A 26,696-nucleotide genomic window follows, 5' to 3' on the forward strand; every position below is an offset into this window, starting at 1 on the left:
TTGACCCAGACAATAAAAGGGGCATCAACCAGTAGTACGTGTCCAGTCAACAGAAACCTGCCGAATGCCACAAGAATGGAGTTCTGTCTTTATAGGACCGAAAGTAGAACCAGTGAACTGAACTCAACAAGTTCTTTCATTTCAGCAACTCAAGGTTCAGTCCAGTAAATCCCACAAGTGTACTGCACACACAGCGGGTTTGTCAGATCAAACTCACTTGTGGGAACAGGTTTTACTTAGAATTTTTTCCCCCTTTAAGACCCCTGTAAGCTGCTTGAATCACAAGGTTTAAGTTATGTGACATGTCCCTTCAAGAAACTTTTCACAAGGAAGTTATCTAATCCTATAGTGTCATTTATTTTTCTTTCCCTACATTGTAATCCAATGCAAATTAAGTTCCTGCTACGAGCCAAATATATTAAACATTTACATAATCTGCAGATACTCAATAGATTATTTTTAACCAGCATGGCTCCATTAGTGACCTTGTAGGGCTGCAGAAAACTCTTGGACGTTCTCGTAGAAACCTATCAGCAGAATGCAGGCTGCCAACAGTCTCCACTTTCAGCAAACTGTGAATTGAATGATTCCCCTGAAAGAGAATCCTTAAAGGGACACTCCACCTAAAAGCGAATAAATCTCACATGTGCTCAGCTATAGGTATTCCATTGGTCTGTGACCAGTTCTTTATCGAGACGTTTCTATCTCTTAATATCAAATTGGGCTAGTTGGTCAGCAGCAGTGTGAATCTGCCTCTAGTGAACCACTTAATATAATTGAGTCTGTGGGGGATATTTATCAGTGCCATCAGTGGCCAGCGAAGTTTTACATGTGAAACTTACCTGCCGGCTGCGTTTATTTCTGCGCCAGACAGGGCCTGGTGTAGAGATAGAGGCTGCGCAGAACCCTCTTGATGTTTCGGGCTGTGCAAGAGCACCGCCGGCGTATGATAAATAACCCTCAAGATCTCAGATATTCCTGTAGGACGGACTAAACAACACAGGCTGTGGCGAAACAAATCAAAGCCTAAAAATACAGAGCTCAGCCTCCCTCACTGTATAATTATAGTGTGCACTACCAGCTAGAAAAAGTAGTCCTGCCTCTAAATGGTCATGTGATGCTATGCTGAGGCATTATGGAAGTGATAGCAAAGTGGGAAACTAAGCAGCAAAACCTAGAAACCATGATATCACTTTTTATTAAGCAGGGGAGAAGCTGTACTGAAGAAGTTGTTGTACATCTGAACTGCAGCATTTTTTTTTGGTGATTTTTATTTTATTACTTTAGAAAGTCCTAAATAGCCAGATTCCGGCTAGCCACTTTGCCGTATAATAGTTGATTAGCAGTCATTTCATTATCATCTTAGACAGGATTACAATAAAACACCTTTATGGTACGCGCCACCACTCACAACATCCAATTCCTGCACTTATTAAATATCCCTAGAAAACTGTCCCATATTTCAACATCTTCCAAATAACGTGTGCAAGGTCCAACAGGCTGCTGTGAAACATCTCTAAATGCGGCACGGTGGCTTAGTGGTTAGCATTACAGCCTTGCAGGGCTCAACATCTGCAAAGAATTTGTATGTTCTCTCCGTGTTTGTGTGGGTTTCCTCTGGGTCCTCTGTTTCCCTCCCACACTCCAAAAACATACTGGTAGGTTAATAAGATTGTGAGCCCTATTGGGACAGGGACCGATTTGGCAAGCTCTGTGAGGCAATGCATAATCTGTGTGCGCTATATAAAGGAATTATTATTCTTTATTATGCTATAGCAGCACCTCAAGAAGGCGACCATTATAACCAGGAACACGATTAATAAAAAATAAAAAAAAACTCAAAACATTAAAAAAAAATAGATATGTTTGACTAAATGGTTAGAATTAGTAAAAGAATGTTTATCAAAAGATTTCTGTCCTTACTACTACTACGATCACTCAATGCTGAGGTCCAATTCTTGCCTGGGCCCACAAAGCCAACATGACTGGAATGAGGACGGGTTTATTTCTTTTGGGAGAGATCATGTTATATAATGTTTGCGCTGGCTGTGGAATGTTAAGATTACTCATCCTGTTTATTTTAACAATGTCAAAACTACAGACGGTGCGATTCTACCACTTTAATTATGATGTGTAGTCTGCATGGAGGGGGAGAGGACGAGGATGACATATCACTGGGCTCCACAACAAGTTATGCCTAAAACACATCTGTGTTATGTACAAATAGCGTATATTGTATAGCAAAACTATTCCTTATACATTTTGAGCATCAAATGCGTGTATGAGAAGCAATCGTGACATTTGTCATTTTGCTAATTATGACCCTATACCCCTAATGTATAAATCAACCTGAATGATGGGTTTTTTTGTGTTTTTTTTCCTGAAGACCTCCTCTTACGTTAGGTCACATGATATCATGTTGCCACCCATGAATTACCTTAGTTTTAGGTTGTCTTGGGCATCACCCGAGTCTATAAGAGGGAAAGACATATTCCTATCATAATAACGCACGAATATTAGACATATTGGGGCTCATTTACTAAGGGTTCGCTGAACTGATTTTGAAAATGTTAGCAATTTGCGTCGATGTGACAGCTATTTAGAAGGGGATTGTGTTCCCCGCGATCCGATTTTGGCGAGCGATGCCGGCTTTCATGCAACAGAAATCGGGGGGCGGTCTGTCGGACGATTTGACTGATTCGGACTGAGCGCGGGATTTAATATTCAAATTGTGTCGCAACCAGTGTACTAACATACCCCGGGCAGAAGATGGTGAACTCTGGCGGACCTGAACGGAGAAGCGACAGATGCAGGAAATCGGGAGCACAATCTTTGTGAACCGCGGCACAGTGCACGGTCCTTGGGCAATGCACTTCAGGTAAACTCCGTCGGCCGGGTAAGTAAATGTGCCCCATTGTGTGTAGGGTCAACTATATTGGGATGTGTATATCAAATGAAAAGACAAACTTTATTGAGCATCATCAAACTCATAAAAAACATTTAAAAAACCCACTAAGGGGTCTACAAATACAAACACAGATAAAAAGAGTGACAACAAGTGGTTTTATACAAATGAACCAGGCTGCACAATAAATAAATACATGATAACCGAGTTACAAATATTACCCTGAATCATAGAGCTTGGGTATAAATTGCATAAGATATAAGAAAGTGGAGAGGTATTATACCGCCAGGTGATTGGTAATTGCTAAATAGTCAACACATTTACCAGTCCGTGTCCATAGCACAAGAACACCCAATGCAATCAAGTAGGCTTTATCAGGGGTAGTGTTGGACCTGGAGAGGGCTACCTTTCATACTCGTGGCTGCCTGGCGTGCAATTCCGGCAATTGTGGTTAAAACTCACGGATATTAGACACACCTCTGTCAAACCTGCCTTCATTTTCTCTTTAGAAAGTTATGGAGAGAGAAGGATAAGCACAAGGACTCCTCTCTCCAGGAGGTCAGGGTGATACAATCTCTAGCTTCTCATGTGATGCAATGCTATGGAATCATGAGAAAAATAAGACAATGAGATGGAAAAATCAAGATGATTTCTGATATTTAAAGGAAATCTACCATCAAAATCAAGAATCATAAACCAGGAATGCTTACTCGTAGATTCAGCCACTGTGGTAATCATTTATATTTCTTATCCATGGCCTCCTTCCTTCTAACATCTATCAACTGTTAAAATGATGCCAGAAGAGTCCCAATGTGATGTAGCTTCACATTGAGACAGTGGGAGAGGGGGACGTGCTCCTGCACAGTGTAACAGTCTCTAAAGCCAGAGGTCCTTAGGTAACTCCCCACTGCACTTCTGGCTCATTAGCATAATTTTCTGAGTATATTTAACAAGGAAGAAGGCCATGCATAAAAAAATATATGAAAATGATTTCCATTAAGGGATACAAGTGTGAAAAATGTTATCTAGGTACTGCAGCTCATGATCTCTCACTCATTTGACCACTTTGGCCAATCAGGGGCTGATCTCATGTCGTACTCTCTGGCTTCACAAAGCCCTCAAACCAATAGCTATGGCAGATGATCCCTCAGCAGTGCATTGAGCGAGGTCACATGCTGCCCACCACATTAAAGACACCAGGGGTCCTGCTGGAGCTGCAGTGCTGGGTCACTAGGGAAAGAGAAGGCTCAGTTCACACTGCGTTTTGCAGGTTCCGTTTCACAATCCGTTATTAACAGTGTAGCAGCCAAGTCTTTTTATTCCCGATATTAATACCATGTGTTCATTTAAAGTCCATGGGAACGGATAGTCTTCTGTTTTCAGCTTCTGTTACGTTCTCCTGAAAAGGAGAATATAACAGAAAGCTCAGACACAGGTGTGAACTAGACCTAAAAGGGGAGTACAGTTTATTAGCTTGTTTTAATACACCGGGGATCAGACCACCGCTTTAAGTACCTTCGTATGGCTTGTTCTTAGTTATGTCGTGCCTAGTTGTGAGGTTTTAAGAAAAAACAATCCTGCACAATTGTCTCTCCTTCTCTCACGGTCATATTACCCTCTTCAATATCCCAGTATTCTGACCCAATTCTGGCTTGAAGTTCATCTGATCCCTTAACCCATCAATATAGCAAGACAACTAAAAAAGTGAGCAACGGGAGGTCTTGGGTCTGTCAACAGGAAAAAAAAAAGTTGCATATAAAAAATCTAAAATCATCTAAAGTATCAAATCAAGTGAGTGAAATTTCAATGGTTAACATATGTGAGTAAGATGATACTGTGCAATCACGGCAAGGAGTATATTCGGCCCTGTTGAGGGCCTGCAGCAACTTTCCATTGATGAAAGGAATAGAAAAAAAAAAATCATAAACCTTTTGGTGCAGGAAATGGTAAAACATATCAATCTGTATTTAGAAGGTAGATCACCCCCCAGACTTTACCATTTCCATGCGCTGATTCACCAAATGACACAAGGATTCTTTATTATGTGGTCTGCGCATCTGCAGCAGAAATGACAGGATTTACCACACAGACACTGCTGACAGACTGAGGATTTGGTGCAAGACAGAGCGCACTAAATAAAGGGGATCCATTTAAGTTTTCTAATGGGTATCAATGCTTTACCAGAGGCTTAGGAGGGTATTAAAAAGGGCCCTACATCGGAAATCCTACTCAGCCAGTGATTGGTTATGGCCAGAGATGGCAGAGCTGTCTTTTACTTAACAATGAGACAACATTTTGTCTCGCAGGCATGTTTGTCCCCCACCTCAGGACACACCCACATTATGGTGGAGCCACACCTCATTTGTACCAGTCATAAGAGCGTCGTAGAACTGTTTAAAACACTTCTTAAATGGGGTTCAATGGGGGGGGGTATTTATCATACGCCAGCCTATCATAGTGCTCCCCCATGTCCAGCTGTATACACCAAGAGGTCTAAACCTCTTGATGAATCTGATGGTTGGCGCGGCCGCGGTGCTAAAAATCCTATTGTATCGGAGGAAAATGCCTGGATCTTCTGGCCCTCTCCTGCCTGCTAAACTGCTTGAAAGGACTTCACTGCTCACAGGGAGTAGGAAATGGAAGTGGAGCCGAGTAGGAGAGATATAGACACAGACAAATGCAGCATCAGTGAATATTTAACAGATTTACAAGCTTTATAGTATCGTAATACTGTCACCGACAAGGAATCTCAGCAAATAAGCAGTTTAGTAGTCAGGAAAAGGCTTATAACAGGACAATGTAATATGAAGAAATATGTTTATACGTTTTATAGATTGAACTGGACTATTCCGTTGCAAAAAATATTTGGAATGACAGTTATTTCAAATTTCTCCCAAAACCCACATGAACAATCTTATATGAATCTTGTTGATTGTATGAATATGATCCACCCCTTGCTGGGCAATGTAATGTACTGTATTAGAGGGCACCAAGTAAGATTCTTAGCATGTTACAAAGACATTTGTCCACTATATGTTAACGAAGAAAAGTCTGTGGTGACTAAAAAAATCTTATTAGACGTGTTTCGCTCCACTGAGCAAACTCCAAAGCTCCAGAATGTCATTCCTCAGCGTCCAGATTTCACAATCCCCCGTGACACACAAGGTTACGGGATCAATAGCCCCATACTGAGCTATTTAATTACGTACTGAATCCCTGGAAAGACACAACAAAGTAAATGTGCTCTCATTGCCAGTAAACTTGTTTTTTTGGATCGAGGTAAAGGCATACTCCCTAAAATACTCCACATATTCAGAATATTTTTTAAGTAATGTTCTTGCCAGTTGTTTGTATGTAGTTATTTTGCAGGCATGGATTCTTATGCACTTCTACCACTTAAATAATAATATATACACACACACTATAAACTGCTTTTATTTGGTTGTGTAAGGGGCCTGACAAATTATAATTCCATTGTATGTAGTAACGCCAGCTCTAGATTAATGGACGCTTTAAAGACAATTAATCATTAGATGAAGGTGGAACTACCATACAGGTAATCCATGATTAATTTCATATTAACCAACTTTATATATCAAATATCAAAGGTCAAATCCCATTCCAAGGCTGCCCCTGGCCCCGCCCACATGCCACTGTGTCCCGCTCCTGCACAGAGCTCAGCAATGCCTCCCCTCGCATACTACTGAATAGAAATAGGACACATGCTCATCCTGCCTCTCCACTCCGGATGGCTGGGGCTCTCATTATTGTGATTGGTGGTGGTCCCAGCAGTCAGACCCTCACCCAACAGATTGGTACAATCCCTTTAATTTCATTTAGGACTCTTGCTTATCAAATGAGGCTTATCCACTTTGCAAAAGCACAAATTCTCATGCAAACTATCAAATTGCATCATGTGTTTATTATTCAGTAGCAATTGCTCCCAAGCCTTTTTTTTAATGAGAATTCAATAGAGGTTGTGTATGCAACAAACCTAACTAAGCAACCAGGTCACCTGAAACTTTAATTAAGTGCATTGCCAAATCACATAGACTCTTATACAGAGGCTCAACAAGCGAGATCTGCTGCAGAGCAATGATCTGATCACAACACACTATTCTTAATGTTATGGGTGAAGAATGTCAAATAAATAGCTCACATTTGTAAAGATCTAAACTAAAAACAAAAATGCATTTTTAAGAAGAAAACATATGAGTACACATGTTCCCTATACAGCTGACCGGTGGGTAAATCCAGGCTGAAATCAGTGTGGAATCTGTATGTAATACATCTGCATTCATTATAGATTTCAGGCAGGAATTTGCTGCTAACCAGCCTGCATGATCATACAGTGAGTTACATGCGGCATCCCGATATAATCCCACATCCCATAAGGAAGCCCCCTTGATCATACAGCAAGTCAGATGCTGAATCCCACATGATCCCGCATCCCATATACCAGCCCGGACACAATCGTATAGTGAGTTACATGCTGCATTTACCCTCCTTTTCTGAATTTTGCATCTGCCCATTCTCCGCATAGCACCACTATATAGGTTGGCACTCCACCAAGCCTGGGAATGTATGCCACCTTCAATAATGTGATCTTTAATACATTCTTTTCCAAGCTGAAGCCAAGGGATTGATTACACTACATGGGAAGATATGGACCACACAGAAGGTGCGTTCCCACGTTTTGTTTTTCTGATGCCGTTTTTTTTTCTGATGCCGAAAGCAGGTGTGGATTATAATGGGTGAGAACATATCACGGAAGGTGCTACTCCTCTTTTTATTACTCCACGATTGGTCTGGACATCAAAAACTGCACCTGAAAAACTAAGGGAAACACATATGTTACGCTATTAGGTTTTTGTGTGGTCCCATGAAGTGCCATAACTTGTACAAGATGTTCAAAGAAACACAAAACTAAAAGAAATGTCTGGATTATAGTTGCAAAGGTGCACAGTAATGTAATGACATTATGACTGTAAAAAGCTATAAAATCTGCACAAGCATATTGAATCCACTGCAGTAAAACACCACTTGTACGGTAGGAGAGGTTTTTTTTAAATCCCAGATTGTAAGACAAACATCTGGAGAACTTTTTTGTACATTAGAAGAGAAATGATCTCATTCCAAAGCACTGTTGAGGCGCCACCTACCCATCTAGGAAGACGTCCTCCAAAAATTCCTTAGCGGTGAAGTACGTAGAAGAACGACGACCTGTGCAAACTCAAACTCCTATAAATCAAAGTCAAGGCAGAAAAACAACACAAGATGGATTCTTCTCCCCATCCTTCTGGGCCAAGAATAGAAGATGAAAAATCAGGGTCAGTTCACACTGTGCGTCTTCTTACAAAAACCGCCTCTGTCCTGTGTAATGTATAACCAAACTCCTCTGTGCCGTCTGGCATCTCGACATAAGGAATCAGCACAACACTGCAGACCGTACAATCCAAATAAGAGTATCTTTTATTGTCCTCATAAATGGGCTATAAAAACACACGCATCATATAAAATCAAACTTCCGGATCGCTGAATCACATCGCTGTCGTGTGGCCTAGAAAACCCAGACAAAAAAGGAGTTTGGTTATCCAGGGTGAACTGATCTTCTCTTCTTGGCCCAGAAGGGCGGTGAGAAGAATCCATCTCAGGCCTCATGGGTTTCGGTCATGTAGCGCTTTGATTCAGTTTAGAAACTGAATCAAAGCGCATGGGAGCGTGCCACGGCGGATCGCATACCGGTTTATAGGGAAATGCATGTGTCGGTAACAAGCACCCGATGTCTTGCATTTAGACAACAAAAGTAAAGAGAGTCTCCTCATGCACATAACATAAGTGCATGTTGTGATTGCAGTCCAAGGCCTCTTGCACGAGAAGGATTGCAATACGAATGCCACAAACATACGTTCTGAGGTCCCATGTCATTAGATTGTGATCCAAGTACCGTATTCCTTCTCAAATAGTTGGCTTTTAGGTGGGCCTGGGGAACCCATTAAACAACATAAAAAGTTATGCTGGTAGAAAAAAAAAAAAACACAACTAACATAATTTCCACAAACACGTACAAATGAAAGATGTCTAAAATTGCTGAATCTATGGTTCACCAACATTTTCTGTGGGTGGAGAGAGTGTGGACCAACGCTATATAGCCACGTTATGAGGGTAAATATTAATATACCCAATGGTGGGCTTCGTAGGATGACACAACAAATATGTTCAACTCTTGGCGAACTTTACAAGATATGCTTAAAATGAAACCTTGGCAGGAGACCAAGATGTAATTTTCATAAATTCAATAAACCCATTTTGGTAAATAAACAGACATTCTCGGAAAGACTACAATGCCGAGTGAGACAAGCTAAACATACATTACTGGTGCGCTGCCATGTTTACATCACTATCATGCATGCAGCAATATGATAACCAGATGCGTCCATGTGCCACTTATTAAGGTTCTGGGGGAATTAAGAAAAACAGCTCCAGCTTTGTCTGTGGTCATACAATAAGAATTCTTCAGTTAATCAACATGATCAGGAAACAGAATCTATGCAGAACATGTTACAGCTTATAATCAATAATGACACATGTAGAGAATGGTTTCAGACACTACAAAGCTATAAAATTACAATAAATACACTACAATTCTAGTGTAACTCCTTGCAGGACTCCTATACGAGACAGTGGGAGTCCTGATAACTCCACCCCACATAGTGCACTTTCAAGTAATCCTGAAGTTTATGTCCACGATACCAGCTGGTCACATGTGGTGGCCCAACTGCATCAAATGGGGCAAAACTGGGGGTAACTGCACTTTTCCCCTCGGCTGCTATAAAAAGCATATGTTCACCGAAAGTCATAATAGCCTTTGGGAGGACCCAAGCCACTGTATGGCATCCATCTCAGGCCTCGTCTGAATGTGCATTATTAGTGTGTCCCATTGATGTCCATGTATGGGGGCACACTGAACATCAGCAGCGGACAATGTTCATTCATCCGCTGCTTACAGAGGCGGAACTGGAATATGTCTACCACTGAAACAACAAGAGGTATAAGAGGTATACAGCCCATGGAAACAACTATAAGCAGAGAAGAAAATGGACCCAGCCTTATCAGTGACACTGCACTTGTCACACGTGTGTCTTCCATGTCGCTCGTGAACAAATTACCAATCACGTAAATGCGTGTAGTAATCTCAATCCAAAAAAAAAAAAAAGAAAAAAAAGAAAACCCAATATATTGAGGACTGCCCTAATCCCCATTCCACAGGATAAGTGTGATATCGCTAGGTGCCAACATTCAGTGCTCACATGATTGGTAGCTAGCATTGGGTGCTCGAGTTTCCACAAAAGCCTTATCCCACAGTCCAAAAAAAATGAATATGCTGGTTATACATGGAAAACATGAATACCCCAAATCTCATGATCAGGAGTCTTAGAGGTCATATGCAAGAGATCAGACACCTATGCTCTGTATAGGACAAAGGAAATCTAACACCAGGATGAAGGATTGTAAACCAAGCACACTGGCATGCTGGTGTGTCCCCCCTCTGGCAGGATCAGCTATTTTTAAGCTTCTTATACCCTTGTTTTTAAGAAAAAAAGCTTTAGAAATTATGCAAATTGGCCTGGCTCCATTATCACCTATGGAGCCCAGAGATTATCAGGCTCAATTGCATATGTTTTAAAGCCTGAGCTAAAAGAAGAGCAGAACCTGCCAGAGGGGGCACGCACCAGCCAGTGTGCTTGGTTTACAATGCTTCATCCTGGTGGTAGATGCCCTTTAAAGAAATCCTTCTTAAAGGTGTTCCACCATGTTTTTAAGTTATTCACTATCCTGTGGGTAACAGATTGTTTAGAGTCCAAATACAAGGACCGATGACCAGAACGGAAACCGTACTCCCTTCCTCCATCTCCAGAACTCCCAATGACTATGAGCTGGAGATAGAAATTTCCGAGCACAACACAAGACTAACACTCCATTATGAATGGAACGGTAGGACGCATGCTAGACCTGGCCCTCCACCCATTAGTGAGAAGGGGTACCCATTCTCTGTAGATCCTTTCTCCTGATCAGTGGGGGTCACAGCAGTTGTACCATCATGGATCCACTTGTTATCCCTTTCCTGTGCGTCAAAGCAACTCACACAATATTTTAATTTTATGGTAGCTCAGTGTACGTTTCTCAGTTATAGCTGTAAAATGCAAGACAAAACAGGATTAAGAAATTAAAGGGATATTCTCATCTCGGCATTCACATTTAATTTAGTTCAGCTGCCATACATGTATTTCTTCAATTGGATGTTCTAAAAAAAATCTCTTTCAAGATAATTTGCTTAAATGCAGCCAAGTTGCCCCTAAAAAACAAGATAGTTGTCCCTGGACACGACCACCCCGCACTCTTCCAGTGGTGACCACACATGGCCTATTGAGCCCTTCATGACCACCTGGTATCTGCGTTCATTAGCACAGGGCAGCTGTGGGACATGCAGTAACTGTCGCACATTTCATATGCGAAAACTATTTGCTTCTTTGTGCAATCACTTCAGCAGCAGTGGTCGTATCCAAGGACTACAACTATGGGAAATTATCTTCACAAAAGGTAATTTTTTTTAACTAACACCCAATTGAAGAAATGTTTGTATATGGGAAATATGATTGCCCAGATGAGAATATCCCTTTCACTGCAGGAGATTTATTTTTTTTTATTAATGTCATTGTGAGTGAATTTTTTTTAAGAACATAATGAACAGTAACTTCTTAGTAAGCAGAACGTGAAACATTAATGAAAGTGAGTGCAGGGCTTTGCCACGGCCATGGACTTATTGTGAGGATATACACTATGGGGGATATTTATCATACGCTGGCGCTCGTGCGCCAGCGTATGATCGCCCCGCCGCTGCAAATTTGCAGCCCGATACATCAAGAGGCTTCTGCCTCTTGATGTATCGGGCTGCCAGCAGCCAGCTGCCAGTATCGGGCTGCGTGCCAGCAGCGCAGCGTAGAAAAAAACGGACAGTAACGCTACGCGCCAGCCCACTCCCGTCCGGCCGCGCCCCCCCTTCACGCCCCACTGGCGTGAGGGTGGCGGATTGGGGAAAATAATCGCAAAAGCTAGCCTTTGCGATTATTTCAGGGCCTCTGCACCACTGGCGGTGCGCAGAGGTCCTGATAAATATGCCCCTATGTGTAGATATCACAAGTGTCAGATTTAAGAGACCTTATCTACTTACAACAAATGCATGTGAAATGATAACAGAGAGAGATAGCTAGAAGAGAAATCCACTGTCTCCTGCCTAGCAGATGACCAGGAGACACAAAGCGTCTTACACTGTATTACATATTCATCTCTTACCATTTCCATAGCAGCTGCGCAGTTAAACCAGACAATGTACATTTAATCAAGTTGGTATCTAAACCAGATGGCCCCTCTATATCTCCACGAGCCGCCGGCGTGACTCTGCCCCGCACCGGCCGCCAGTGGCTTCTGTTCCCTTGACACTCACATCGCTTATTTCATTCCACACACGTTTTCATTTTACTGACTTGTAAAACTGGTTTCAATCACCTACAGGATTACATTAAATTGTTAATGAAGCGACTTTCCAGTATGAGCCTGCTGAAGAATGTACAGGGACTACAGAACAGCGCACTTGTTTCACAACTGTAATCATATGGGGCAAGTGCGCCCTTATTATTAAGCCTCCATCAGAGGAATACAAGACCTGAGACTAGAGTGGGGTTATACAAAGCCCCCCATTAGTAGCAAGCCATCATTAAGATTTGTCAAGGTTAACCAGTGTCACTTATGTGTCCATCTGAGAACCCCAATTCCATCATGGTTTATAAATATGTAGATGAGGCAGAAGTGCCCCTCCGGGGCTGCAGGCTATATACTGGGGGCATGAGTTGGCTGTCTATATATTGGGGTCAAGGTGCTTCTGGCTTTATAGTGGGCGCATGAGCTGGCAGGCTATACGCTCGAGTCAATACGTTTTCCCAGTTTTTGTGTCAAAATTAAGTACCTCAGTTTATATTCAAGTAAATCCGGTAAGTGTGCCATGTATGGAGCAGTTACTGATTTGTTATGAGGCCAAACCTCAGAAAAAAAAATGTGGGCACTCGTTGTAATTAGGAGGTTACTTCCCAATAGAAATGATCAGTTTAGAAGTTTGGCAGGTTACTTGATATAAGTAACTGACCTTCAAGTCACCTTTGTAAAGGACAAGGTAATGACGCTACTTATGGTCCAGATCAGCTGACTCTAAGCTTTCTACACTCCTCCAATGGAGAGGAGGCCATGCACTTCTTTCCTATGAAGTCTATGAGGGTTACTAAAGTTACTCAGCAGTGGATCATATCTATTCCATGGCTGTTATTGGATCATTTGAGGACATTTCTTGTGAGTAGTTGCCACAGAGTATGCCAATTGTCACCACATTATAATGAAACAGCAGTTCCTCAAAGGTTTTTGGAAATGGTGAAGATGGCTGGGAGCTACACTTTGCCGATATCATAAATGCCATATAATTTATACAGAGCAGCAATGCGGATGTGCAAAAATTATCTGTCCGATTAGAACGTTTAAAAGTCTTTAATATCTTTATTCAAAATATCATTAAAAGTCTGCTAGAAATAGCCATAAGTTTTCAGACTTTTCAAGGTACACCTTCAGGTTGGCAATCCAAACACATATGTGCCCACCGAAGTCCGATAACCCGCACCAAGAAACAAGTAGGCGCAATCACAGGAGCACAGGTTCGCTTCCTGCTGTAACACCTATTATCAGTGGTTGTATATAATAGGTCTGTCTCAATTATGTCCCTGTCTGACGCGTTTCTGCATCGACCCTACCGATCAATGCGTCAGAGGCATACCAGGATACACTTAGACATACAACACTTATTTAGCGATTGCCCTAGCTGCCCGATATTATATTGGCATTGCAGCTAGAGCTTGATACACACACATCCGGCACTGTTGTGGCCGTGCAGACAATGCTCCATGTAAGTGACGGATAGAAATCCTGTGCATAACTCATGTACAGGGAGCTGTATCTGCTGGATAGTTCATAACTGCCCATCTTGAGGTAAGCCCTTAAAGGGGTTTTACAAAATAAAAGAATTGATAACATCAGTACATTAGTACCAGAACCACCACATTTCAGGAGGCAGCAGTAGCAGATGTACAGACAATGGAACAAGAAGTGGAGAGTAACAGTCTTAATGCAGAGACGTGACCCCAATGTCAGAACCAGGTGGGAGTTGTGGTTCTAAACACAGCGAGTGCCAGACAGGAAGAATGCTATTTTAGCTCCCTGGACAACCCCTTTAAAGGACATCTTCCACCAGGATCAAGGATTGTAAACCAATTACACTGACATCCTGGTCTGCCCCCCCCCCCCCCCGCCCCGTGGCAGGACCTGCTCTTCTTTTGGATTTGTATGCTCTCGCTTTTACAAAACAAGGTTTAAAAAATTTATGCCGAGGCGCTAGGCTCCATAGGTGTTAATGAAGCCTGGAGCACCTCAGACTCTTTTGCATAATTTTTAAAGCTTTTTTTCTGAAATACATAAGGCATAAGCAGCTTAAAGAATAGCGGATTCAGCCAGAGGGTGCACACAGCAAGTACGTAAGTGTGCTTGGTTTACAATTCTTCATCCTGGTGGTAGATGTCTTTTAATTCAATGAGAGCCAGACACAGGGAACAGTTATCATACTCTGGCGATCATGCATTAATGTATGATGAAGGTCATGTCCTTCTGGATACATCAAGTGGCTCCAGCCTTCTGATGTCTCTCGTGGCCAGGCCGGCGTAGATTTGCGCCATTAACTGGCGACTGTTCAGCCCACTCTGCCACTGGCGGCGCAAGTCCTGATGAATCTCCCCCATGGCGTTTTCTTGTTACTAACTAACTATTACTAATCTTAAGAAATCTACTGCATCAATGAATAACTGTTTTTCCCGAATAACTCAGACTTTAGTTCGCTAGAATCCACTAAAAAAGCTTGGCAAACTGGTGCAAAACTATCAGTGAAAAACACATTTTTCATGCCTTGATTATCTGCAGGAAACCAGAGCTGTGGATTTGTTAAGACAAACTTTCAACTCCTTTATTTTTCTACATTCGACTGCTTTAAAAATGGATGACTGACTCTTACCCCCTGCAAAGTGTGATTAGAATACAATCCTCAATATCGTACTTACTATTATACCTGCACATTTTTCTTAGCACATTTCCTACTACTCAAGACACACAAAAAAAAATCTTCTGTAATTGCCATCTGTTACCACAATACTCGGTGGATTTGTGCAGGCAGCGCTTGTGACAGAGTATTTAATTGTGATGGTAGACAATGTGACCAAGCCATCTGCCCAGCGTGACACCCGGCTCATCCACCGCCATAGGAATGTGGAGGGAATCACACTGGCTGCTAGGAAGGGACCACACATGACAGACGGGGGCACAGACAATGAGCACAAGGAAATGCAACAAGCCTGGAAGAACAACGAAAAAAGATGAGAAAATTTACAAGAAATACACTGCCAAATCATATGTATCAGAATTGCTTCTATAGAAAGAACAGTGCAAAAAAAATATATATATATGTAACGCGCTCTGGCTGGATAACATGTACCAAACACAGTGCAGAGGATGGGACTCCAGACATCATAGTGATATACAATATGATATACAGGCGGCCCCTTACTTAAGGACACCCGACTTACAGACAACCCCTGGTTACAGACTGACCCCTCTGCCCACTGTGACCTCTGGTGAAGCTCTCTGGATGTTACTATAGTCCCAGACAACAATGATGCGCTGTAAAGCGTCTTTCAATGAAGCTTTATTGATAATCCTTAGTCCAATTACAGCAAAAGATTTTGATACTCCAATTGTCACTATGGCAAAAAATGTTTTTGTCTGGACCTACAATTATAAAATATACGGTTTGGACTTACATACAAATTCAACTTAAGAACAAACCTATGGACCCTATCTGCCTGTATTATATGATACAAGGAGTCCCCTCCCCTGCACTGCGATCAGTCTGCAATTCATGGTCGTGTGCCAACCTTATCCTGTAAGATGCCTATCCTCAACCTCAAGACACACAATCTCCCATCTTCCCTCAGAGAACATAGGCTTTTCTTGAGGAAAAAAGTCTTTTTCAAGGTGAATGAGAATGGAACTTAAAGTAATAGAAAATCTTAAATTTAAAAGGGGTTTTACCCTTTAAGACATCTGTGGCATATCTAGAAGATCCGCCTTGCATCAAGGATCCTAAACGTACAACCTCTATACTCACCGCAGTTACAAAGCCAGGTGTGTGAGACCCCATTCTTAAAGGAAATCTACCTTTAAAATCAAGCAGGATAAACCAGGGACACTTACTCATAGTCCCAGGCACTGTGACTGTGGTAAAATTCTTTATATTGGTTATTCATGGTCTCCTACTAAAATCAACTTTTAAAAATATGCTAATGAGACAAAAGGGCGCTGTGGGGATGTTACCAAAGCCCCTTCATGATGTAGCTACACAGGCTATTACACCCCCCCTCCTTGTCCAGGGAAAAGGGGGGAGCAGGAGACACTATAACAGCCCATCTAGCTCTATAGCACAATTTTAGAAGCTGATTTTAGAATGAAGGAGGCCATGGATAACAAATATAAGATTACCACAGTGACAGTGTTCCGGATTTCATATATATATATTATAAAATTTTTTGAAAGATCTTTATTACACAACTAATAAAATCAAATCAGAAATCTGTGACAATCTATTTAAAGGGAACCTGTCACCAGGAGACTCCCCCAGTCCCCACAGAGCATACTACATACACTGCCAAAGTGTTTTTGTATAAAAAATTGATTTTACAGAAAAAAAGATATGTTATCTTGTACCTTTCATTAGCATCTGCTGTGTGACTAGGCAGTTGCCAATTGGGAGGGGCTGGAAAGGAGCAGTTCCCGCCCACCCTTGGGAAACATGTGACCTTTTCAAATATATGAATAACTCCCCTCACTCAGGATTGGCTGTAGAGGAGCAGGGGGCGTCGCTAAGCCAAGTGATGGGTGTTTTCATATATTTGAAAAGGTCACATGGAGGAGCTGTTCCCCGAGGGTGGGGGGGGGGAACTGCTCCTTTCCAGCCCCTCCCATTTGGCAACTGCCTAGTCACACAGCAGATGCTAATGAAAGGTACAATATAACATATCTTTTTTTCTGTAAAACCAATTTTTAATACAAAAACACTTTGGCAGTGTATGTACTATGCTCTGTGGGGACTGGGGGAGTGCTCAAAATGGGTCTCCTGGTGACAGGTTCCCTTTAAAGGACATCTATCATCCTTTTACTGATAGATGTGTCCTAGTAAGAAGTTTCTGAGTAACATCAATTCCCAGGACTTCTTTAATCATAATGCCATATCCTGCATATATGCAAATAATCCTGGGGCACTCCCACTATATTTCGGCAGGATATAGAGTTCTAATTAGCAAAGTCCTGGAGAACAATTTTTCTCAGGAACTTCTTACTAAACTGATGGCAGATGAATTTTAAACACGATTCATAAAACTAAAACAATACTACAGCAAGGCTGAGATGTGATACCAGCTACAGCCTATGAAGAGGGGCGGCACTGTAACTAATCTCAGACAATGACATAGATGAGTATCTGTTTATGCAATACAATGTAGTGAACACTCCTGTGACTCACGTCTGTAGTCCTACCCCGGGCAGGTGAGCTCATAGTCCTACCTATGTCTGTGTCATTCACAGATTAAGAAAGCGAGATACTAAGTAAACAAGAAAGTGATGAAATTACTCAAAAGCGGAATCTCCTTTACTCAGCGATCTCAGCCTCTGCTGTTTCGACAGGAGACAAACAAATTAGGGATTTAGGGAGAATAAGGTTTCGTGGATGAGTTACAATTATGACACACAGACGTCGAACGAGCTCTGCATTGGATAAACCTATATAACGCACGTGTTACAATGGTGAGCTGCAATACCAAGCACCACCACTATACAATGTGTAGTGCTGTATTAGGCTGCAATCTCTTCTAACAGCTCATCAATAGAGGACCCAGATTATTTGCCTATAAAATGGAATAACAATTTCATGGAATTCACCAGGATTAGAAAAATAAGGGATCTAACAAAAACATTGCTCCTTTCTGACCAGCTTTCCATAAGTGAAAAGTGCATGGAAATAATACATCTCTACCGTATATGGAAACTTCACCAGAATAACTGGAGCTTATTCCCATCAAAGATTGTGCAATGGGTGAAAAAATCCAATATGTACATATCTGACAGTAGCGGAACTATTAAAAGTGATCCAGAACTTTAATACTCCCACACAAATATTTCTTCCACTCCCTTACACTCCCAGCAAAAAGAGCAAGTGTTCCCTAAGAAAAATCTGATCTGCAACAGATACCAATCCCTGCCCATGCAAATCACCAAGGATAAACACAGGAGATACACATGGATTTCTGTCACTACATACAGCACATTATGATATAACAACACTTTTCCATAATATTTTCCCTCCCTAGTTCTGTCTTGTTTATATTGTAGTGTATGTGTTGTTTATATTACGACTATTTGGCTTTATTGTATTTCCCATGTCACTAATTACAAAACCCAGCAGTTTTCACTCCGGCCAATAGACTACAATAGACTTCCTGTTCTGTAGAGATCACTTCTCAGTAGTTCTCAATCCTCTAGTGGTGCATCAATGGCTTTAAGTCTTCATATGCCGGTAAGGTGCCCTTAAGGCCAAAAATCTTTTTCCCTGTACAGAACTGTGCAAGGTCTTATTTTCTGCAAACTTTACTTCTGTATGACGTTATTTATTATTCCATGCCATGTACTGGGAAAAAAAATGTGTCAAAAGTGGTGAAATTTAAAAAAAAAAAAAAAAAACACGCATTTGCGTCACTTTCTTGTGGGTCCAGTTTTTACGACTTTCATTGTGTGCTCCAAATGATAGATCTACTTTATTCCTTGGTTCGGGATACCAAATATATATATATAGGTTTTATTGCTTTTTAAAACATTTTCAAAAATTAAAAAAAGAATGTGTTTACGAAAAAAAAAGTATATGTTATCCTCTAACGGTAAAACAGTCTGAGGAGGGGAAGCTTCCTGGAGAACATTTTTCTGCATTGATATCTATAGGTCGAAGGTCATGGAAAAGGACGAACACACTGGCCCACATTTATCATAACTAGTGCAAACTATACTGTGTGCAGGGTGCGCCCCGATTCATCACAAGTGGTGCATGTTCTTCATTAATCTGGTGCCCCCGGCACTGCTCATGAAGGGTGCACCATTTTTTTTTTTCGTGCAGACACTTTATAAATACATACGTATCAAAGTTTGTACATTTTTAGTGCAAAGTCAGACAGAAAACTAGTGCAAACCCCTTAATAAATGTGGCCCATTGTATGGTTAAAACATGGACTGAGTAAAACAAGAAGCCGTCCCTCCATCAGCTGTAACCTCAGCAATCTAGGGTGGTGTGGTACTCGTACAACTTGTTTCTTGCATTTTCAGGGGCATTTTGCTTCGCTACAATACAAGATTTAGTCTCCTCCTAAAATACGGCTCCTCATAATCACAACAATCAAGACTGAAGAAAACAATGGCATCGTTTATCACTTTCAGCCAAGTACATCCTGTCCTTTCACTATCATTACAATCTCTTGGTCCAGGGAGTCAAATCTTTTTCCATTCATTGCTCTCCATCTCTGAAATTTTGTCCCTTGAGAACTTGGTCAGGAAACCTTAACTTCCCCCTCAGAGATCCCACTGGAAGTAGTAACTGCATGGAGCCATTTCTCATTTACTGGGTACTTTAAAGAAGACCAGTCACCAGAATTGTACTTCCCTAACAATGCCTGCTGATAAAGGGTCACAATTACTCCCCATATCACCTAAAATAAGCTGCCAGGAAGGCTGCCAGTATATGCAAATTAGCTTTTCTAACTCACGTCTTCTGACTTTGACCCTTCTCTCTCCTGGGCTGCCAGTGAGCCAGATCCCCTCATTTTGACCGACAGCTCTGCTTTGTGTTACATTCAAGTCATGTGACCTGAGTGACATCATCGCAGGTCCTTTAGCCTCCTAACATTAGGAAACTGTACCTGTATTGAACTGTATGTATCTAATGAAATCACAGCAGCCTCCATGGAGGATGGAGAAGAGTAGAAATCAATGGAGGCTGCTGTGATTTCATGTCATCAGAAATACATGGTATACATTTTTTAAAATGTAAAGGGTACAGGACCTTTGATGGCATCACATGAATTGCTGAATAGTAAGGAGGTAGATGTGAGTGGCCGGCCAAGACACGCCCCCTCTGATGCCAGGTAATATGCGATAAAATTGATTTATAATAATAACAATTCTTTATTTATATAGCGCAAACAGATTCCACACGTACACCCTGAGCATACATATACTGGCAGACGTGTCCTTACAAAATGTGATGTGAACCCAGCCTAAGTTTGCATAACTTTTCCATGGCTACAAATAAAAAGGGAAGCACATAGTCATAAAATAAATCCCAGTGGAATTTTCATTGAATGACTCAAAAAACTTTCTGCGTAATCTCGTAAAAGACATGCGATAGAACACAAGAGGAGAATTTTTGCTGCCTAGGGCTGGACAGCACTGTCTGCCAAAGGTCAGTCCGTCTGCAATAATAATAGGTCATCTTTCACAGGGACATCGTGCCCAAAGCATACACTTAAAGAGTCTGATTATGTCAGTCTAATATGTTAGATTAGGTTATCACACAATCTGACTCAATGAAAAACTTCCTTAAAGGACACCTGTCATCAGGTCTCTGCCACTAGTCCTGTCACCTCTACCTGTTGGAGCAGCTCACAAGGATCCCATCCCAGCCTTTATCTAGTTATTTCATACGTTATTCATTGTAAAATCATCTATTTTTTATCATGTAAATGAGGCTGGTCACATGGTCAGAGGCAGTAATGTCACCCCTGTTATCCCTCCCCTCTCCTCCCCCTGCTCATGTCTGTGTGTAATGTATAGTAAAGCATGGCTAGTGTGTGTGCAGCATCTGCTGACATGCTGCATCCTCCTAATACACAGGTGAGAGACACAGACATCAGCTACACATGAATCTGACATGCTCTGCTGTAACATGGCTGCCTGGAGCTGCTGTATCTCTAGTATACACACACACATGCACACACAGGCTCCAGGGGGCGTGGCCACCAGAACCAGGAAGCACATCATTATACAGCCTCACATCATTACACAGGCTGTCAGTTATGCACTGGGGGTGTGGCTGTGCCTCCCACTCATGAATAGAGTGGACAGCTTGAATATGCTAATGCTTCATTGGACATTTCACAGGTCATTTGCATACAGCTTTGGGACCTCATTGCTTAGGTTTACAGGCATGTAGAGGGACAATGAAGGGATAGAGGCAATGCTCTCTAATGACAGTTTATGAAAATATATTTAGTTTAGGGGGGTTATTTTGCATGACGGGTTCTCTTTAAAATACAGTAAAGGCAGTGTAATATTTTATTAGTGTTACCCACGGGGTAAACATGTGGTTAGGTCCCTTATTATGATGGATATACACCATACACAGCTCTAGGAGGGGTAAGGGAGTCCGGGAGCAGCTGCTTGAACTCTCCCTCACATACGATCACAGGTAATCGATTAGCGTAGAATAAAGATACAGGATCCTCACGACACAGCAGCTACAATGGTTTTGATTGTCAGCACAGATAATTTTTCTGTGTATTTTGAATTTTCACCTTGACCCATTAACTCTATCACCTCCACTCCAAACATTACATTACCTGGACTCCATTACAACTCCCTTGTCTGGTGGTCAAAACCAACAGGGACTGTCCAGAACAGTTATAACCTAATCATTTAGGTAGACTAGTGGCGCCCCATTGCCAAAAACACAATTGGCAATAGTACCCGGATGTGGGCATAACATTACATACACAGCTGTCTGCTTAAAGAAAATATGTGCCGTCAGTTTCCATTTTGACACAAAAATTATTTTTAACTATAACTTTGTAATCAGTTTTTATTTTCGGACCCAAAGTTATTATTATTTTTTTTTTTAATTTTCTAGGGAGGTTTCTCTATGCCTGCTCCATGTAGATAGCAGGTGTACATAAGCCATTGTCAGTAGCGGATGTAATGATGGCGTCATCATCATCTACAGCAATCCTATTGTTGATGGAAATGCAGCGACAAATTAACAAAGTAGGCACACTACAAAAGGTGTCGTTCATGCAATGCAGATATCCACATTTTTTGACTAGAAAATAATTTTATGGGTTTTCCTGGAACTCTACCGGTGAAAGTCCAACTCTCAAACACCCTAATAACGATCTGGTCGCGCTATGTGGCTCCTATTGCTTCCTCTTAAAGTCACAGCTCCTATGGAGTTTGGGTTTTTGGTACTGCAGCTGAGCCCCTCTTAAATGAAATGTTTGTCATTAGAGGCATCTACATATAAGTCCCAAGGTGGGGGATTTAGGGTAATGATGAGTGGACCCAAATAAATTCGGGTTTGGGCGTGTTCAGCTGATGAATTTAAAAATGGTGTCCGACTCTGCCTCTCAATACCAGACATGAAGCCCCGCAGGTAGACCCTCACAATCGGTGCTAGCTCTTGGGTGTTCTCTTTAAATGCTCCAAGCAAAGCCACCTGGGGCATTTAAATTAATGTGACACCCTCCTCCAAAAAATGGCGGTGACCTGCGGCGCTGGCAGGTTAGTGCTTGCACATGTGTGTGTCACATTAATTTAAACCCCCTGGTGGCTTTGTTAAGGTGAGGCGCGTCGTTGAGCTGAACCTGGACGTAAACTAACTCAAAGCAGTGTCCAGGTTAGGGGCCTGAACCTGGGGCCTGAACCTCTATGGACCCGTAAAATATTTTTAAGCAAATTAAAACGAATTGCAATACTATAACGATCCGCTAAAAAAAATTAACAAAGCTGTGCCTGGTAAATAAGCTGCACGACAGGAGTTTTAGGAGTTGGACCCTCACCAACCTAAATGTCTCGATCCAAGGTCCTAAATACTACAGCCCCAGAAAAGCCCCCAAGTTTAAATATTACCAATGATATGACCAAATAGTGTGGAAATGTGAGAGATTTGAACTGACAGCCCTGTAGAAGCACTGGCTTCTTTTATTAACAAGCCATTTCATGGCTGCTCTGTACGTTTCTATCAGCTCATTATTTGGTTATCTGCAGGCTTTTTCAGTTGTATCCCAGACTTATCCTGAACGTTGTGTCAACTCCTTTCCATATATTTCAATTTGGATAACTTCATAAAAAGGCAGAGGACACTAGATCAGTTAAAAACAGGCTCCTACTTGGGCAGATCTGGTTACATGTCTGACTATAGCTTGGACTTTTATCACATGGGTTTTTGGAAAAAGGACTTGGATCGGGAAGCGGATCAGCGGGTCAAGGTTCAGCTTCAAAAGGTCTTGTCCTTCAACAGATTTACAACACAAAATTCAGCATCTGGCCATAACCTGTGTGAATACAGTCTCAAAAATGTTTATAAAAAAAAACGCAAAACTTCTTTAGAGACTTAAATTATTAAAAATCCCAAACTTCATGTGGAGGTCATAAGAGAAGGAGGCAGCGATTTCACATTCTTTTACCAAGTCTCTACAAAATAAGTAAATATATCAGCTTTAAGGAACCGAGTGAAGAAAGTATCCAGTGTCTGAAAACGCTCAAACACAAGTGTGTGCTTTATCTGTAACCTGATACGAAAAACCCTCCACAAAGGGCAAACATAAAATATACAGCGGCCGCTCAGCTAAGAGCTCATGTGATCTGAGGGTGAAAGGTAACGTCCAAGACGGACTCCGGCTCCCTGACAAATGACTACACCACGTGTCCGAGAAAAGTCTATACTGCTCAGATAAGTATAACAAAAGGTGTAAAAATAGATTGGAATATATTAGTATATGTTCACATTCGCATCACAGGTTCTGCTAGCGGCTCTGGTACTTCTTATTTGTGGTTAACTTCATGGTAAGTATTCACTTTTTTTGTGTATTACTATAAAACATAATGGTTGTTCAGATCAGAACCAACACTGTGCGACTGATCCATTAAGAATTAGAGCATGTCCTAGTCGGAACTGTTTTTTCATGGATCACTCATTGGGGGAGATCTATCCGGACTTTTACGCCAGTTTTCTGGAGTACAACTCCTGAAATAATCACAATTCCTTGCGGACCACCAGAAATTGTGATCATTTCCCCCTTTACAACACCTCTACGCCAAGTGTGGTATAAAGCTGCAGTATGGGCACTTGCAGGGCATTCTCCCTATAGCTTGCGCCTGTTCGGGAATGAATGGGCGCAGGTAATATGTATGATGTATCAGGTGTGGTGGTCGGGCAGCACTTGTACTTCAGACGCAAATCTGCTCTGAAAAACAACATCCTCCATTATTCCCAGACACTTTTTTGCCTGGTTTGCGTATAGGTGCAGTTACAACTCCTGGCCACTCACTTGAGCATGGAGTCAAAAGCTTCTGACCGTACCCAGGGCAAAGCGTTGGCTGCTATCAGATAATAGTATAAAATCTTGGTCATTCCCTTTCATTCGTACCAAATCTTTGAGCCGCATGCTAGCTATTGTTTCAATGGCCTCATGTGTCTATATGGGCTCATACACATGGCTGTAATTTACACAGCCTCGTGCACGAGCCGACTGCCCAAACTACATATAGAGCAGGTCCTATTCTTACCCACGTTTGTCTTTTTTACTTTCATTAACGCAGACCGCACACCGATGACAAACGCCTCCAGAAATAGGATCCATCCATTACAGACCGAAGCCTCTGAGGCTTATTTACATAATGTTAAAATATGTTTTTCTCAAAAACTAAGCTATAATATGCAAAAATAAGAAGGGATCCTGTTTCAGGAGGCACATACCAGTATGCAAGTGGTTAAGAAATACTGCACCCATGTGGTATATTTCCTTTAAGGATGGTGATACACAAGGGAGTTTGGTCCCTTAAAACTTCCGAGATGACTAAACAAACCCTGTATCACACATCCAATGACTCCAATTTGTTTTTCCGCATTGTCTCATTGTGATTGTGAACTACACCAGGTAAAATGTGAATTTATATTGTACAATTGTTAATCTGAAGACACATTTACCAGCTATTTGTTCCTATATAATGTTCCCTATAGAAGGGAGAGGGAAGGGGATCTTATTCGCACAATTAGGATTCACGTCAGGGAGCTCTCCACTACTTTATCCTGGAGTTTCCCAGCAACAACACAAGAACAATAAAGCAAAGTGCCTGGTAGTTTTCCACGGATCCTCAGTTACGGCCGTGCTGACAACAACATATGTGAAAAGAACCTTTTCAGAATTCATGGCTGACAAACCAGCAACAAACCTCACATACTTCAGCCTGTGAATAGATAGCCGGGCCGCTCTATCAGCTCCTCTTGTGATCGTAAAATAAACACGTAAACCACAAGTGCTCAGACGTTTAGTTAGTAATAGACGCATGACCCACTAGTTTGGCCGCAATTCTAACATACACAAGGTTGTGGCTTTCACTGAAGACACAGCTGGTCCTAAAAAGCTAAATATGGCTGAACCCCAAATGAATAACCGCAGTCCAAATGTACCCTGGTAATTTATAAAAAATATATATATATAAAATACATCCTGTATAGAAAGGCCCAGTTCACACCTACGTAGGGGCTGTTATACTCTCCCTTTTAAGAGAGTGCAACGGAAACGAAACATAGAAAGTAAACAGAAGTTCTACCATAAAGGATTGTAAAACAAACACACTGACATACTGGTGTGTGCCCCAACTGGTAGTATCTGCCCTTCGTTAAGCTTCTTATGTCCTTGACTTTTTTTCCAAAACAGGCCATAATAAGCTTGGCTCACATTCTATCATCCTGGTGGCAGATGTACTTTAATAACAGAATTTGGAACAGAACGGAAGATTTATTTGACTATCAAATTTGTTACAACGGTAAAGTTACCTGCAGCGTTTACACAGCCGCTCACCCATGGCACATTCTGAAGTATATCCTAAGACTTACAGAGGCTTGGGGGGGGGGGGTTGGCAAATACAATACCCTAATAGGGCCAACATTATTGTATTTATTCTGGTAAACATTCCCCTTCTGACAGTCAGAGCCTGTGGACTTCTGCTGGGTCAGCGGCCATGTACTTATAACTGTAATCATGGAGTGGTGTGCCAAGGATCCACACACCCCTCCAACCCAAAACATGCGAGCGGAAATCTGCAGGAGAACGGACCTCACGGGAAGTCACAGGACCTGCAGTTCTAAGTGTGAAGGGGCAGAGCCCAAGACTGTTACAATGTCCTTTCCTATAGGGAAGGCTTCAGCAAAAATAGAAATAAAGTATTAAATATGTATATAAATGTTGCTCACCTTAATATGGGGTGATAGTGACAGAGGTAATTGTTCCATATGATTATATTATGCCCAGGTGGTTTTCCAGCTTTAAATATGGCCGCGTGGTTATCGTTTAGTTGTAATAACTATGCACCAGATAGTATGTGAATGCCCGTGGTTTACATGATTCACAATTTTAAAAATATACCTTATATTGTAATCATATATGTGATGGATATTTTTGAGTTTACTTTAGGTGATGCTGTCATATGCAATCATATTGTATGTTGCATTGAATGTAACGGAGGTCACACTACTAGCCACTACTATATAGTATATATG

At 41.6% G+C, this 26,696-nt stretch overlaps 1 protein-coding gene across 4 annotated transcripts in view; it reads right to left on the reverse strand.

Moving 5' to 3' along the window:
* Positions 1-26,696, reverse strand: part of SHROOM2 (shroom family member 2) — a 104,168-nt gene that overhangs the window by 75,018 nt on the left and 2,454 nt on the right. The window lies entirely within an intron of this gene.

This window comes from Engystomops pustulosus, chromosome 2, assembly GCF_040894005.1.
Source record: "Engystomops pustulosus chromosome 2, aEngPut4.maternal, whole genome shotgun sequence".
Taxonomy (NCBI): domain Eukaryota; kingdom Metazoa; phylum Chordata; class Amphibia; order Anura; family Leptodactylidae; genus Engystomops; species Engystomops pustulosus.